Source organism: Nycticebus coucang, chromosome 11 (assembly GCF_027406575.1).
Source record: "Nycticebus coucang isolate mNycCou1 chromosome 11, mNycCou1.pri, whole genome shotgun sequence".
Classification (NCBI taxonomy): domain Eukaryota; kingdom Metazoa; phylum Chordata; class Mammalia; order Primates; family Lorisidae; genus Nycticebus; species Nycticebus coucang.
Window position 1 is genome coordinate 98,973,537 of NC_069790.1, and position 16,120 is coordinate 98,989,656.

General features: G+C 42.9%; 1 pseudogene; it reads left to right on the forward strand.

Annotated features, from left to right (window-relative positions):
• The first annotated feature begins 15,665 nt into the window (after nt 1–15,665).
• LOC128560690 (uncharacterized) lies at nt 15,666–15,863 on the forward strand (annotated as a pseudogene).
• The last annotated feature ends 257 nt before the right edge of the window (nt 15,864–16,120 follow it).

Below are 16,120 nucleotides of genomic sequence, written 5' to 3' on the forward strand. Positions count from 1 at the left end.
GGAGCGCAGGGAGAGAGGATTAGAATCACCCTGTAGGGTGTTAAAAAGGGGCTTAAGTTCCTCGGTTGTAAGTTTTAGGTAGGGTCTTAACCAGTTAATATCGCCAAGGAATTTTTGGAAGTCATTAAGGGTTTGAAGGTGTGAAGTTTTTAGTTGGATTTTTTGAGTTGTAATTTTATTTGAGTTTAATTCGAATCCAAGATAATAATAGGGGTCTTTGAGTTGTGTTTTATTGGGAGCTATTTGGAGTCCTAAGGTGTTGAGTTGATTTGTTAGTTCTTGGCTGCATTTGAGTACTTTCGAGGCCAAAGGTCCTGCTAGAAGAATATCATCCATATAGTGAATGATATACATAGAGGGCCATAGTGGCCAGAGGGAGTCTATGGCTTGGGCGACAAATTTTTGACATAGGGTGGGACTGTTTGCCATTCCCTGTGGGAGTACTTTCCATTGATAGCGGGGCATAGGCCCTTTGAAGTTGATAACGGGGAGGCTGAAGGCAAAACACTCCCTGTCCTGAGGGTGTAAAGGAATGGTGAAGAAACAATCTTTAAGATCAATAATAATTTTGAAATAATTGGCTGGAATAGCAATTGGGGAGGGGAGGCCTGGTTGAAGGGCTCCCATGGTATACATGGTTTTATTAATTTCTCTGAGATCTTGGAGAAGTCTCCAGGATCCTGTTTTCTTTTTTATTGTAAATATGGGGGTGTTTCAGGGGGAAGTAGTAGGTTCTAAGTGGCCAGCTGCTAGTTGTTCCTGTACTAACTGAGTAGCCGCTGTAAGTTTTTCATTACTTAGAGGCCATTGATCTACCCACACCGGTGCGTCGGATTTCCATTTTATCTTATCAGCGTGGGGTACAGGAAAGTCAATGGCCATTATGGAAAATGTTCACTCCCTAAACCCGAGCGGTTACTGTTTTGTACTAGGGAAAGGGGCTGTTTTATTCCTTGGCTGTTTTTACCTAATCCTTGCCCTGGTAAAAAGCCCTGCTTAAGCATTTGATGAGTGATGATTTCACTGGGACTGCACATAATGATTTTCATCTGGGATAAGATGTCTCGCCCCCAAAGATTGATGGGCAGTCCTGAAACAATGTAAGGTTGTACTTGTCCGGTATTACCTTCTTCATCTTTCCATGTTAATATTTTGGAACTTTGTTTAGGGCTGGTGGATTGACCAATACCTTTAAGGTGAGTTATGGAGGCTTCACAGGGCCAACTAGAGGGCCAGTTTTGGGCAGCGATGACTGTAGCATCAGCCCCTGTATCTACTAGGCCTGTAAAGGCTTTGCCATCAAGATGTAAAGTTAACAATGGTCTTTCAGGGGTTATTTCTTGTGCCCAATAAGCATCAGCTGATCTGAGAGCAGCATTTAGTCTGGGGAAGGAGGAACTATTTTTATTGGAGGAATTTATGGGGAGCAATATAAGTTGGGCTATTTTTTTGCCTTTGGGGATGGACACAGGTCCTGATGGTGCTGAGGCTAAGAGTGTTATTTGTCCTGTATAATTATTATCAATAATTCCGGAGTGATGTGGAGACCGGCCAGTGTAATACTTCCTCTGCCTAAGACAAGGCCAAAGGTCTCAGGAGGTAGGGGCCCATATGACTCTGTGGGTACGAGCTGTATTCCTTGGTCAGGAATTAATATTGTATCGGTGGCGGCACAGAGGTCCAATCCTGCGCTACCTGGGGTAGGGTGGAGGAGAGATTTGACATCTGAGCGGGGAGAATTTGTTGTTGGTTTTCCTGGGCTTGAGGGATGAACCTGGTGGCCCCTTGGTTCAGTCCCTGAGTTGGGGCCAGGGGCTGGCCCCTCAGGGAGTTTCCCTGGTTGGGGTTTTCCCGCGAAGGGGTAAGGAGTTTACCTTCGATATCAGTTTTGGAGTAGCATTCATTAGCTCAGTGAAGGCCATGCTTGCAACGTGGGCAATGAGTTTTGGGAGGTGCTAGGGGCTAGGAACATTTAGGCGGGGAATTGGTGGTAGCTGCTGATTGTTTTTCGTTAGGGCAGTTACGGGCGAAGTGCCCTGGCTGTTTACAATTATAACAGGTTTTGTGTTGGTTATTTGAGGTGAGGTCTTTTAAGGCTGCCCCAATGGCTAGACCAAGCGTGTGAGAAGTGCCAATGCCTGAGCATAATTTTATGTAGTCGGACAGACTGCCACAATGATGGGGTCTAAGGATTTCCTGGCATGTTCAGGAAAATTTGCATTTTCATAAGCAAGATGTTTAATGAAGGTGCCCTCGACTTCTGCTTCCCCTAATAATCTTTCGGCAGCGTCAGTGAGGTGGCTGACAAAGTCACTATAGGGTTCATCAGAGCCTTGGCGAACTTTAGCCAAGGAAGTGGTGGCTGAGCCTTTAGGAGGGAGTCGTCGCCAAGCTTTGAGGCCTGCATTCTGCATTTGAGCTAGTAATCCAGGGGGAAATGTTGCTTGGATTTCATTAGTTTCATAGGGACTCTGGCCGAGTAGTTTATCTCAGGTCCAAGAGCATGTGGTTTTATTTTCACTATTGCGCTGGGCGGTTTCTCAACAATTTTCTACAAAGTCAGTCCGCCAAAGGACATAGTCACCTCCTGATAATGTCGCTCGTGCCAGGGAGAGCCAATCATTAGGTGTTAGCCATCGGTCACTAAGACTCTCAAGGATGGTAAGTGTATAAGGAGCAGTGAGGCCATAATTGGTAACTGCCGCTTTTAGGTCTTTTAAATGTTTAAGGTTTAGGCGGCAGTATTTGTCCTTTAACAAGATTTTTTTGGTCAGTGTCTAAATCCTCCGTGTCTGAATTATCAGGATCAGGTTTTGTGGAGTTGGAGGAGGTTTCATTTTCATTAGAAGGGTCTTCCTCAATCTCATTGTCTTCAGATTCTGCTACGGCAGGGTTATAATTTTGGCTACCGGTGACTGGAAATGTAAGAACAGGGGGGTTGTCTTTGGCTCTTTTTGTTTTCCCTATTTTTTGTGGTGGTGAGGGAGATGGATTATTGGTGGTGAGGTTGGGGTTTAGTTTCAAAAGTTCAGTTTCAAGGGCCTGAATTTCTTTAATAAGGTGAAGGTGCTCATGCTTGGTTTGTAATATTTCTTTGAGGGAGGAGACTTCTTGAGTGAGTGTTGTTTTTGCTAGTCGAATAGGGTCAAGTGGGAGATTATTGGGTATTGAGGGAGGTTTTGGAATAACTGAGGTGTTGAGGTTGTAAGAGTGTGGGTTATGGGGGGGGGGTTTATTGATGACAGGGGCTGTAAGGCCCCAGGGGTTATGGTAATGGACAGCTTGATTTTCTAGGGATTCTTCTTCCTCAGGGTTTAAATGATGTATTTGATTATTAGAAATGAGCGATGGGTAGAGTTTGGGAGATGAAGGTTTTTGAGGGAAAGGGTTGGTAACATTTGGAGTTTTAAGAGCGTTGTCGGGGCTGTTCGGGGTTTTAGGGGAAACTGGGGGGTTGTCAGGAATTTCTACCGTGACAGAGGGGCAGGTGGAAGGAGGGCGAGAAGCCTCTTTAAGGACTTCTTCTCCTACTTTGATGACATCTCGAATGTCAGGATCTAGTGAATGAACTTTTAACATGTCATGAATTAAATTCCAGTAGGAAAAGGCTGTAACTGGGACTTTGTCAGGACCAAAGGTGTGGTAAAATTCTTGCAAGGCATCTCCTACTCGTTCCCAGCGTTTTTGGCTGATTGTTCCCTCTAAAAAGAACCAGGGGCAGGTGTCATGAATAAAATTAAAAAATTCTTTAAGGTCCTTTCTTTTAACCCTTACTCCTCGCACTCTGAGTGATCCTTTGAGTCCGTGGAACATTTCATGTGTACTAAGCGAATTCCCCATTATGTTGGCTGGATGGCTCTCTCAGGATCTCGGTTCACGCAAGTCTCCAGTCCACTCGGAACTTAAGTTTCTCTGTGACCACTCTCTCTGTGCCTTATGATCTCTGCTCGCGTGTCATAGGTCGGCAGGTATAATCCGCCTGCTCAGACCCGCTCAGGCAGGACAGCTGCCTACCGCCCTCAGGCATAGCCTTTGGGAGGCAGCGTCCCTGGGAGTGCCCTTGAGGTGGACGACCGTATAAGACTTAGTGAGCTCAGAGTTTGTTAGAGAGTGTTAGGCAGAAAAACTAGTCCAAGTGTTTTGGAGTTCTCACTGCCTAAACGGTACCTCTCGTCCTTCCCCGCTTTGGCGATGTGAGTGTTGATAAGTGGATTAGATCGGGGAGAGCCAATAATAACAACCAAGACAAAGGGATGAAATGTTTGAAATCTTGAAGTTATCCTTTGCCTACCTTCTCTTCTGATCCGTCTCACGGCGGGTGAACCAAGGCGATCTGAATGGGGAGTGCACGCGGGTCCTCGCTGCAGCTCCGAAGGGTGCCCGGCGGGGCTTCCGTAGGCAAGCGTTCTCCTCCAGAGGGTCCCGATCCCCCACGTTGGGCGCCAGGATGTCCCGACCCGTGGGACAGCAATGGGGGGCGCAGGAACCACCTAAAGGAGAAAAACAAACAAGGGGCGCGAGAAAGGGAGACAAGACAGTTTTCTGATCAAGTCTCCAACTTTATTGAAAAAACTTGTGCCTTATAAGCATTACGGGGAAGGTGGGTGGGTCTTGTTGGGAGGTTCAGAGGAGTTGTTAACTGGGGATTGGCTAGAGTAAGTAAGATGGGGCATAAGGTGATTGGTTGGCTAGTTGCCAGGTAAAATTACCGAAAAAAGGTAAAACTGTTTTTTACTTGAAGAGGAAGTAAGGCCGAGCTGTACCTTATATGGCTTCCGACATTTTTCTTTTTAACTGTGGTAAAATATAAATCACAATAAAACTTGCCATTTTAGCCATTTTTAAGTGTATGATTCACAGACATCAAATGCATTCTCAATGTTGTACAATCCTCTCCAGAGCTTTTTCAAAATCACAAACAGAAACTCTGAACCAATTAAATAATAACCCCCACCCACTCACAGCCCTTGGGAACCTCTATTCTATTCTTTGTCTCTGTGGATTTAATTTGCCTATTCTAGATACTATATATAAGTGAGATCATATAGAATTTGTCCTTTTCTGTCTGGCTTATTTCACTTAGCATGATGGGATTTTGTTGTTGTTGTTGTTTGTTTGGGTTTTGCTTTGTTGCCTCAACTGGAATGCAGTGGCCTGATCTTAACTCATTACAGCCTCAGACTACTGAGCTGATGGGATCCTCCTTCCTCAGCCTCCTGAGTAGCTGGGACTACAGGCATTTGCCACCACACCTGGCTAGTTAAAAAAAATTTTTTTTTGTAGAGTCAGGGTTTTACTATGTTTCCCAGGCTGGTTTCCAACTCATCAAGCAATCCTCCCATCTTGGCCTCCCAAGTGCTGGGATTATAGGCACAGTAGAGTTCTCATCCAGCTTTTACTTTCCTCCTCTTTAACACCATGGTCTCAAGAAAAAAATGAAAGCTGCTTTTGGAGACTTGAGGAAGAATGGAGCCTTGGACAATAACAAAGATTTCAATCTATGAAGATGAATGGTAAAAGAAAAACAAATGTTCAAAGGTTCCAGTCCATGAAATAAGAACAGACTCCTTTATAGTTCAGAGTTCACACATCTGGAGCGTTGGGAAAGCCCCACATAAGAGAAAAAATAAGGCAAGAGAAATTCATCAGCCAGCCCACAGAGACAATTCAAATGAGAAATGGTAGCTTGCCTCCCTCCCATGTTTCTTCCCACCAAACCCGACGAGGGAGTTCCCACAGGGCAGTGCCCCCAAAGTATCTGGATGGGGCCAGTCTGGGTTCCAAAGAAAGAAGCACTAAACACCAAAGTGATCAATTCAAAGCATTTATTAGGGGAACGTACATACAGAGTGGACTGTAGAGTATCCTTCAGACAGCAAGAGAAAAGGCATGTTCTTCCACAGCGAGGGGTCAAGGTATAGAGTTTATAGGAAAAGTGTAAGGAATTTGGCTCACGGGTAGGGGGAGTTTCTTTGAGTGTTTTGGGCAACAACCTGGATACCTTTATCAGTACTTGGGAATGTTCAAGGACCCAGGTTGGGTTCAAGCCTGCAGGGAAAACTTGAAGCTGGCTGAGTCAAAGAGTGGTCAAGACGCTCTGTGATTCTCAGTCAGAATGCAGAAAGAAAGTTGGGTGAACTGGGGCACCTTGTACCCCAGATGCCTGGACTTCTCTGAACTGAGGAGTAAGGATCCCTGAGCTCTGATCCACTCAGAGAGGCCATAAAGAGAGGAGCAAAACAGGAATTAAGATGCCAGAGTGAGTCCTGGGTCCCAGTTTCTAAGTTCTTTCTCTCCTTATTCATTCTCAACTTTTAGAAGACAGTTAAGCTGTATTCTCAAAAACTCATGGAATAGGAGACAAAGGGAGAAATTTTGAAGTAGGAGGAAGGAGTGTGTAGGAGGGGAATGGAGAAAGAGAAGGTACAGGAAACTCCATCCTCTGTACTTCTGGCTTCTTCTGACCTGCTCCATCAGGAAAGAGTGGGAAGACACGCCGTCCAGTGTATAGAGAGGGAGCACATTGCCTAGAAAAACTGAGATTTAGGACAAACTGCTGTTCTTTTTGCAGTGAGATCTCAGCTGTCTAATGAATAAACTAACCCTAGTTCACTTTTTTCTTTTCATCACAGGGAATCATATTCATTTGCAACAAGCTGTTATAACAAAGTACTGCAAACAAAGTGGTTTGAACAGCATACATTTATCTTGCCTCACAGTTTGAAAGTCTAAAAGTCTACTATCAAGATGTTGGCAGGGCCATGCTGCCTCTGAAGGCACTTGGGAAAGTTCTATTCCAGTCCTTTCTAGATTCTGATAGTTCCTTGGCTTATGGCAGTATAACTCAAATCCTGGGTGTCTGTGTATCATTTCACTCTATCTTTGCATTCTTTCCCTAAGGGCACCAGTCACTTTGGAATCAGGGCCACACCCTATGCAGGTATGCACTTATCTTAACTAATTACATCTACAATGACCTTATCTCCAAACACAGTCACATTTTGAGGTATAAGGATGTTAACATAAAAATTTTGGAAAGACACATTGAACCCCTAACATGAATAATTTCATTGTTTTCATTAGAACCTCTCGTATGGTAATCCCTAAGCATTGAGACTGGGACAGAGGCCCCTTCCAAGCCACATCGCAAGAAACAAGCACCTTCTGCTCTGTCCTTTCCTGCCTGCCCCCAGGATCAGGTCCTATCTGACTTCCAGGGATAGTAGAGTGAGTGCCTAGCAAGGCAATAATTCCCCTGGCTCTCACTAATGTGCCATTTCTCCTTTTACCCTCACCACAAGCTCTTCTTTGGGGACCATGGAGCCAACACCACTTTCTGCCAGTCATCATATTGCTGTCAGCACTTTTAGACCTCAATTTAGATTCATCCTGTCTTTCCCTGAAGATTCTAGGCCCCAGGGTAAACAGAAGACCAGGAAGTGTCCAGGGTCCATCTGATAAACACAGTCCTTGAGTTACTTGCTGTCTCCTGAAAACCCCTGACCATGGGACCAGGACCTATGAGTTAGAGTGGAGAGTGAGGACATTGGCTAGAGTACTGGGCATGACTGCCAACAGTGTCTGCTGGGCAGCCTCAGGACAGTGTTTGGCTATTAAGGACCTAGGAAGGAGAAACCCCTGCAAATGAATCTGGGGTTGAGATAATCAAGGACTATAAAAGCAAATCCTTATCTTAAAAATCATTCCCGGGTCTTCTGAAACTTCTCAGATATTGTCAGCTCTGTCTTAATCAATAAGGCAGTTAGAGAAGATTCCGTCTAATCTGTAATTTTTAGGAACTAAACATTTCTTGGCAGATAAAGGATAATCAAGTCGGATAAAATGGAAAAAATTACTCAAGGTTCTGGATAGAAGTTTCTGCAGGAGGAACACAGAGAATTGCCACAGTAACTTGAAGCAATGATTCATCCAGCCTAGTGTTGTTTCTAGGACTGGAGGGAAAAAGGGCTCATGGAATGGAGAAAACAAAGATGCATGGGAAATAAGAAAAAATGAGGTATGGTGAACATCATGAAATGGAAGAGGTCTTCACCAGTGACACTAGCCTTTGTGCAGGGTTGGGTGCTCTCTGAGGCTTCCAAAAATTATGCCTCGTGAATAGATTAACTGGTAGAAGGACTACTAGCTTGAATGTAGAAGACAAATAGACTGAGTAGGGATCTTGTCCTCCTGAGCCTCAGTTTTATCACCATTAAAATGGAAATAACACATTCCTATGGAATTATTGAAGCAATTTCATGAGATAATATGATAATCTATATAAAGTTCCTGTAACTGTGCCTGCTCAGTAGACTGAATAAATGGTAGCTTTCATAATTTTTTTTTTTTTTTTTTGTAGAGACAGAGTCTCACCTTATTGCCCTCGGTAGAGTGCCGTGGCGTCACACAGCTCACAGCAACCTCCAAATCCTTGGGCTTAGGCGATTCACTTGACTCAGCCTCCCAAGTAGCTGGGACTACAGGGGCCCACCACAATGCCCGGCTATTTTTTTTTTTGTTGTTGTTGCAGTTTGGCCGGGGCTGGGTTTGAACCCGCCACCCTCGGCATATGGGGCCGGCGCCCTACCCGCTGAGCCACAGATGCCGCCCTAGCTTTCATAATTTAATTAAGCACCAATAAAAGGCAACAAGAGACCACATAGCTGTCAAAACTTATGAGCATATGGAGTATACAGGTATACAGAAATGGTGCACAACAAAACAAGACTAAGCAAAAACTCATAGTAGGAAAGAGCCTTTGGCTGCTTTTCTGGGCTGCTTTCTATGGTGACATGAGACTGACTCCTATCCATTCTTCTCACCTAGGTGTATTCTTTCTGGAGGTTAGAACAGGATAACTGTCAATCATTCTGGCTCTGAAGAGGAGCAATTTGCTTTCCTTCCAGGGTGCATGCTGGATTGTGTTGGCCAGTTCACTTGGTAGGACCAAGTCCTGCAGAGTAACAACACTATTCCCTGAATGAGTGATTAAAACTGAACTTCTGGGCTTTTCTCTAGCATTATTTAACCAACAACTCCCCCATTCTGTCCCCATGAGGAACTGACCCTGAGAAATGCTCTCCTTATAAAGGCTGAGAGTAAGAAGGAGGTGGTGACCTCTGTGAGCTCCTAAGCACTGTAGGACCACCTTGTTGGAGAAAAGTTCATTAGCACCACCTACCTCCTAACCAATTACAACCTTTTATGTGAGCCTTTATTACGCTATCACTATGATCTAACTTCTTTTATCTCTCTGGCATTTCCTGGCTCTATAAAGTTTTTACACTGACAGGAGATGGAGGCTAAAATTCTTTTTAAAAAATAATGTATAAAGGCAGAACATCTTTTTAGTTGGGTGCGTTTTAATTATAATTTGTTTATTTTTAGTTTGCAGGAAGAGACAAAGCCATTTAACAGTACAGAGAAGTAATGAGCAAGAAGGAGGATGAATGGCATGAAGAGAAGAAAGAAGGAGGGAAGTGAAGGACTAGAGTCGTGTAGCAGTAAACATTAGGGTAACCGAACATATTTTCCCATTTGCCTTTCCTGGCTAGGAAGAAGAAATTGGTCTCATCTCTTAGAAAAGAGTAAGCTAGAAATCTCATTTCCTTGGAATTCCATGGATAGCAACCCCCAGGAAGAGAATCCATCCTAATCTTTCCACAAGTACTCAAATACCAAGATGGAAATGTCTAACGTTTCAGTCAAAATGAACTGACATCTTGTGTTTGCTGGTGAATCTGTGGATCCAGAGTTCAGAGGAAGCATCCCACTTAATTACCTTGTTTTGGCCACAAAGTCCAGGTGAGAGTGAAAAGGGTTATGCTTGTCTGGCTGTCACAGTGAGAGAAGTGGAAAGCCAGAGCTTCTAGCGGAACTTGGTTTGGAGAGGGGGCTGAGATGGGGGGACCAGAGCGAGTAGGCAACAGTGTAGGTTCAGATCTTTCTGTAGAGGTTGGGTCTCAAGTGACTTGGATTAGACTGATTAAAGAATAAAGAGTTTTACTCTTCTACAGCCTTAGCATTTTGATTTTCTTTCTTTTTTCTTTCTTTCTTTTTTTTTTGAAATAGAGTGTCACTCTGTTGCCTAGCTAGAGTGCCATAGCGTCATCATAGTTCACAGCAACCTCAAACTCCTGGACTCAAGTTATTCTCCTGCCTCAGCTTCTCAAGTAGCTGGGACTATAGGCTCCTGCAGTGATACTGTGCTAATTTTTCTATTTTTAGTAGAGATGAGGTCTCATTCTTGCTCAGGCTGTTCTCGAACTCTTGACCTCAAGCAATTCTCCTGCCTCAGCCTCTCAGAGTGTTAGGATTACAGGTATGAACCATCAGTTCCAGCCAGCATTTGAGTTTATCATTTGGTTTGTAATTAAGAAATTCTAGGGTGGTGTCTGTAGCTCAGTGAGTAGGGCACCGGCCCCATATACCAAGGATGGTGGGTTCAAACCCAGCCCCGGCCAAACTGCAACAACAACAACAAAAAAAATTCTAAACTCTGGAAATAGGAGACTACCCCACAGTTAGATTCTTTTTCACTCTATTAACTCATTTTGGATTAGGCTGGGATTTAAATAGCTACAAGAGAAAGATTGAAGGGAATAAAAATGAAATTATATCTATCATAGTATTTTCTAGAATTGTTCCTATTAATGTGAAGGGAAAAATAATAAAGCTCCTAGAGGATAATATCGGAAAATATCTTTATGACCATGTGCCAGATACCCATATTGTAAAATGCTTGACCTCATTAGAAATCAGGGAAATGAAAATTAAGATGACCATGAGATACTGTTACATATCCACCAGAATGGCTAGAATTAAAAAAGATCGACAATATTAAATGTTAGGGAGAATGCAGAACTCAAACTCTCATATACTGCAAGTGGAAGTAAAACTTGATACAATAATTTTGGGAAAAGTTTGGCATTATCTACCAAAGTTAAATATCTTCAAAACCTATGACCCCTATATGTTCCCAAAAGAAATGCATGCACATGAATGTTTATTTGTAGTGACTAAATACTATATACAGCCTTGTCCCAGATACTATTTCTGTGTATTAAACCACTTCATACTTACCGATATAAACCAACCACCATTTTATTATGCTTATGGGTTCTGTGGATCAAGAGTTCAAAAAAGGCCTACAGGGGATTGCTTGTCTCAGTTCCACAATGTCTAAGGCCTCTGCTGGAAATCTCAAAGGCTGTGACTCAATGGTGAGGGGCTGGAGTCAGCTAAAGATGTGTTCATTCACATGTCTATCTGGCTGCTAAGGCCGACTGTTGTCTAAGAACTCATCTGGACCTACCAGCCAGAACATGGCTATGTAGCTTTGCCATGTTGTAGATTGGGCTTTCTCGAAGGAAACTAGTAGGTTCCAAGTGCAAGCATCCTGGAAGAACAAGGGGAAAGCACATGCCACTTTTACCACAGACCCTCAGAAGTTTGTTTTGCTGCACTCTATTGGCTAAGGCAGAGCAACGCCACACCCAGAATCAAGGGAAAGGGACATTTAATGAGAGGAATTTCAAGGTCACGGAATGGATACCTATTTTGGTTGACTGTCAGAGAGAAGTAGGTATTTTGGCCCTGTATTTGTAAGCATATTTTTTTCTTTCGTGATCACTATTTTCTACCATGAGATCTTTCATTGGATAATTTACTAGTATTCCTTTAGGTTTTATGTGATCTTTTATAAGAAATAACCACATTTCTGCATCTCTTATAAAACTTTGTTAAAAACAGTGCCCATTATATTACTCATTGCTCTTTAGATAAAGAGTCATATAATGAAAGTCTTCTAGAATTCAATGTCAAGAGAAATGTTTCTCTTCCTATTAAATAATATGCTTTCTTTGATTAGACAGTGAGAATTATATAACCTTAAAGTGTCTTTTTTGTTTTTGCCTTGGTTGCAAGTACTTTTAATTCAAGTTTAAAGTTTAATCATCTTGAGTTTCTGATATTACAATGTGGTTCCTGGAAGGTAGAGATTTTTGTCCATTTTTGTTCCTTGTTCTAAGGACAAGGCTGTAGGCAGAGGGAAATAGCACAAGGGCTCTGTGGTGTTGGGAAAGAGCTTCCCTTCTTTCTTATTTTTTTTGAGAATATAAACATCACATAACTCTTCGGTTGTTTAGCCTGTTTCAATTGCAGCATAAAATAACATCCTATCTTCTGAAGCACTCTTAAGAGAGCAAACTCTATTAACTGTTCTCCACTGAACAACAGGGTGTAGTATAATTTTAGAATTATCTTGCCATTTCATAAAATTGTTTCTTATTGAAATTTATGCCACTCTCAAATACATGAAACAAAGACTTGGGTTAGAGAGGAAAGAGCTGATTTTCTGTTTTTTGGCATCTCTGTGGTATTTATGTGGAATGTGGCTGAAATGGAGTATTAGTCCACCTGAAATAGTCATCCTTTGGGAGAATTAATTTGGAAGAGATTCAGAAAAGGGCACCTGAAAAAAAATGCACAAACCCTCCTGAAAAATGCCCTGAGTGGACTGTGCACTCAAGCTGTCACCTGAAGCCTGGCCTCCTGCCTTAGCTCCACTCTGCCCCTTGACTCCCAGCAAGGACATGTCTGTCTGGACTCTGGTCATTCACTATGGCTGCTCCACAATCAACACTCCAGCCCACCCACCTCTGTTCACAAAGCCTGGGGCCTATTTTTCCACTTCTGGGTTTGCCCTGTACACCCAATCTTCACCATCCACTCAGATCCTGACCTCCTGTTTTCTTTGTCTTTGTTCCTCTGAAGGTCCCCAAGCTCTGACAGCTGACAATATGCCCATCCATTCCAGAAGTCCAGCTTTGGTTTGGATCAGCTCCAGGGCACTGCCTTCCCTGAAAAGGGCCTCATCTTTAATCCTGAGTCACTGCTTTTTTTTTTTATTATTATTTTCACATATACATGTGTTCATTAGGCTTCTACTTTTTGCCTTCACAAAATTAAAAAGGTTGAAACTTTAACAACAATAACAATGACGATGATTAAGACAGGGACCAGAAACAAAAACCTCCCAAAGAACAAATGAGGACAAATACAAGAAGTAGTTAATTGATGACTCCATACTGAACCTCAGAGTCAAAGCAGTCTATAATAGACATACTCTTATTTGACAATGTGAATGTTACTTTCTTTGCATTACTATTATTATTATGCTTAATACTTTGTTGCAGCAATCGTCTGATTTCTTTTCTGAATGTATTTGTCTTCTGAGTCACTGCTTTTATAGGAACTCATCTTGTCTTCTGATTGCCCAGCCTTCCCACTTTATTTAGAAGATTGAGAAAATCCAATGTGACCACCTCAACATCTTTATTTTCCTCCTCAAAATATTTCTGCATCATCACAAGATCCCTCTTCCTTTGCTCTTGACTTGAATGAGAAAAGGTTTTTTTTTTCAAATTAGAATCCCTGCTAATGGATGGGAGAGCTGCTACCAACCTCTGTCTTTGGACAATTACAGAAGGAAAGTCACCATCCTGGGCTGTTATGTGAGGGGGAAATACACATCTATATTATTTAAGTCACTGAATAATCGTTGGCAAACTAAAGTTAAGGCATGTGTGGAAGGGGGAGGGATGAGACACATTCTATTATTGGCAGAAGTTAAATGAAATTTATGACTCAATGAACTATCCTATTTTGGGACCTGTCCAATGACCATAATCTCTAATGCCCAACTTTCACTCTGAATGCCCTCAACATTCTTAGTTCAATTTCCAGAAAACACAAAGGATATATAATAGATACACAGAATGCAAAGAGTAGATAAATAAGTCACCACAGACATTCAAACAGACTGAATATGTCAATTGAATTCAAAACATACTTATGGAGTGCCTATTATTTATAAGGCAGTGCCAGGCCTACAGAGAACAAAAATTAACAAGACTCATAGGAGATTGTTATCAAAAAGTTTCAGGCCAGTTCAACTGTTATACAAGTAACTGTGACACAGGGACAATGCAGCAGACACGTGCGAAAGGTATCATTCAAAGGGGCTGGGGATTCAGGGAAGAGAGGACTCACTTCTAGTTGGAGGTCTTGCAGAAGACTTCATGGGAAAAGCTGTGTCTGAACTGAAAAGGGCATTTCACGTGGAGTGAAATGGGTATGGAAAAAACAGAGGGACGGGAAGCCCTAGGTGTGTTTGGGGTGACTTTCTAGCATAGCTAGAGCTGCCAGACCTACAGTGAGCAGCAGAGGGCAATGCACACAGGGTTATGTCCTCCAGTGGACAGAAGCCTTCCCACAAGCAGAAGTGGAGGAAGCCCATGCTCCTTGGCCTGCACACTCCATGAAGGCTGGCTTTCAGAGTGGAGACAGCAGGGATGAAACGCAAGCTGGCTGCTTTAGGTTTTGCTAGTCTAGAGAGAATGAGGGACTAGGATTTTGCCTTGATAAAAGCCAGGAATGGGGTTTGGGAATAAATAGTACAGAGTTGTAGAAGGGCAAAACAAGCCCAGAAGCAAAGAAGGGGTTCAATGTTCCGGTCACTCTACCACCCATTCCTGATTCCCCCTCTCTTGTCAATCTAAATGCATTCTTAGCACCCCCTGCAGTGAGGAGAGGCCTTAGGAAAGGCGCTTCTGGGAAAACATTTGCTCTCCTGATAAAAATGGGCAGATATTTCTGGAACTGGTATAGTCCTTCTTCTTGAAGCCTTCTTCTCCTTCCCTCCCCTCTTCTTCCTTTTCCTCTTCATCTCCCTGCCCCGGCCCGCGGGGAATTCAACAGGGACCTGGGAAACAAAGGGGTCAGTCGAATGAGGGGACAAGAGACACGAAAGAATGAGAGCAAGTCAAGGGTCTGATCAAGCTCCGTCGAGTTTATTTTTCAGCTGGACTTATAAGCACACAAACGAGGAAGTAACTAAGGGCTATTCCTAACAGGGTGGGGAGGGGGCTAGTTTCTGGAAAATTACTAGGAGAAGGTCCCTAAGGCGGGGGGTGCATTTTTGAGGAGATACGCAAGGGGAAAGTACCATTGCTGTTTACGGTTGAATTCCTGAGAATAGTTTGCTCGTAAAATCAAGATAGCAAGGGGCATTTTTGTGAGATGTTTTGGCTCCCGGCATCTCCCTTCACCTCCTCCCTTCCTCCTCTCTTCATCCCTTCCTCCCCCTGCCCTCTCTTCTTCCTCTTTCTTCTTCCAGGGTCTGGTGCTGAAACAGCTATTTTGCAACTACAAGGGAAAAAGCCAAGAAAATTGCAAAGATGCCTGCACTGAGATGTTTAAGCCTCTAAACAAATACCTTCAACTTATTGATCTGTGAAAGGAAAACATACGTAGTCTCCGCCACCTCCACCCCCAGTCCTAGATGTTGCTTTCTGCATTTTCAGTTACCAGTGGTCAATTACAGTCCAAAAATAATAAGATGGCTCAGTGCCCATAGCTCAGTGGTTAGTGCGCTGGCCATATGCACCAGGGCTGGTGGGTTCAAACCCGGCCAGGGCCTGCTAAACAATGACAACAACAATAACAAACAAACAAAAAAAGTAATAAGATATTCTGAGAGAAAGAGAGAGACCACATTCATATAACTTTATTACAACATATTGTTTTAAGTGTTCTATTTTATTACTAGTGTTGTTAATCTCTTACTGTGCCTAATTTATAAGTTAAGCTTTACTATAGGTATGAAGACTATACTTTCTGGGATCATTTCTGTAGTTTGTTACTAGAGAAATTTCTCTGAATGTGTAGAGCACCAGAAACTATGAGAAGGCGGTGCAGCGTTCTCCCCTGAGCATGAAGCCGGCTTCTGGTGTTGCTTTGCTGCAACTGCCACTTGCTGTTGATGATTGTTCTCTTCAGATGGAGAACATAGTTTGAATGGCTCCCTTTAAAAAGAAAAATAGGGCAGCACCTGTGGCTCAAAGGAGTAGGGCTCTAGCCCCATATGCCAGAGGTGGCGGGTTTAAGCCCAGCCCCAGCCAAAAACTGCAAAAAAAAAAAAAGAAAAGAAAAATACACATGTATATGAAAAAACATTTTATATATATATATATATATATATATATATAGAGAGAGAGAGAGAGAGAGAGAGAGAGAGAGAGTTTTTTTGGTATTATCCAAGGTTTCAGGCATACACTGG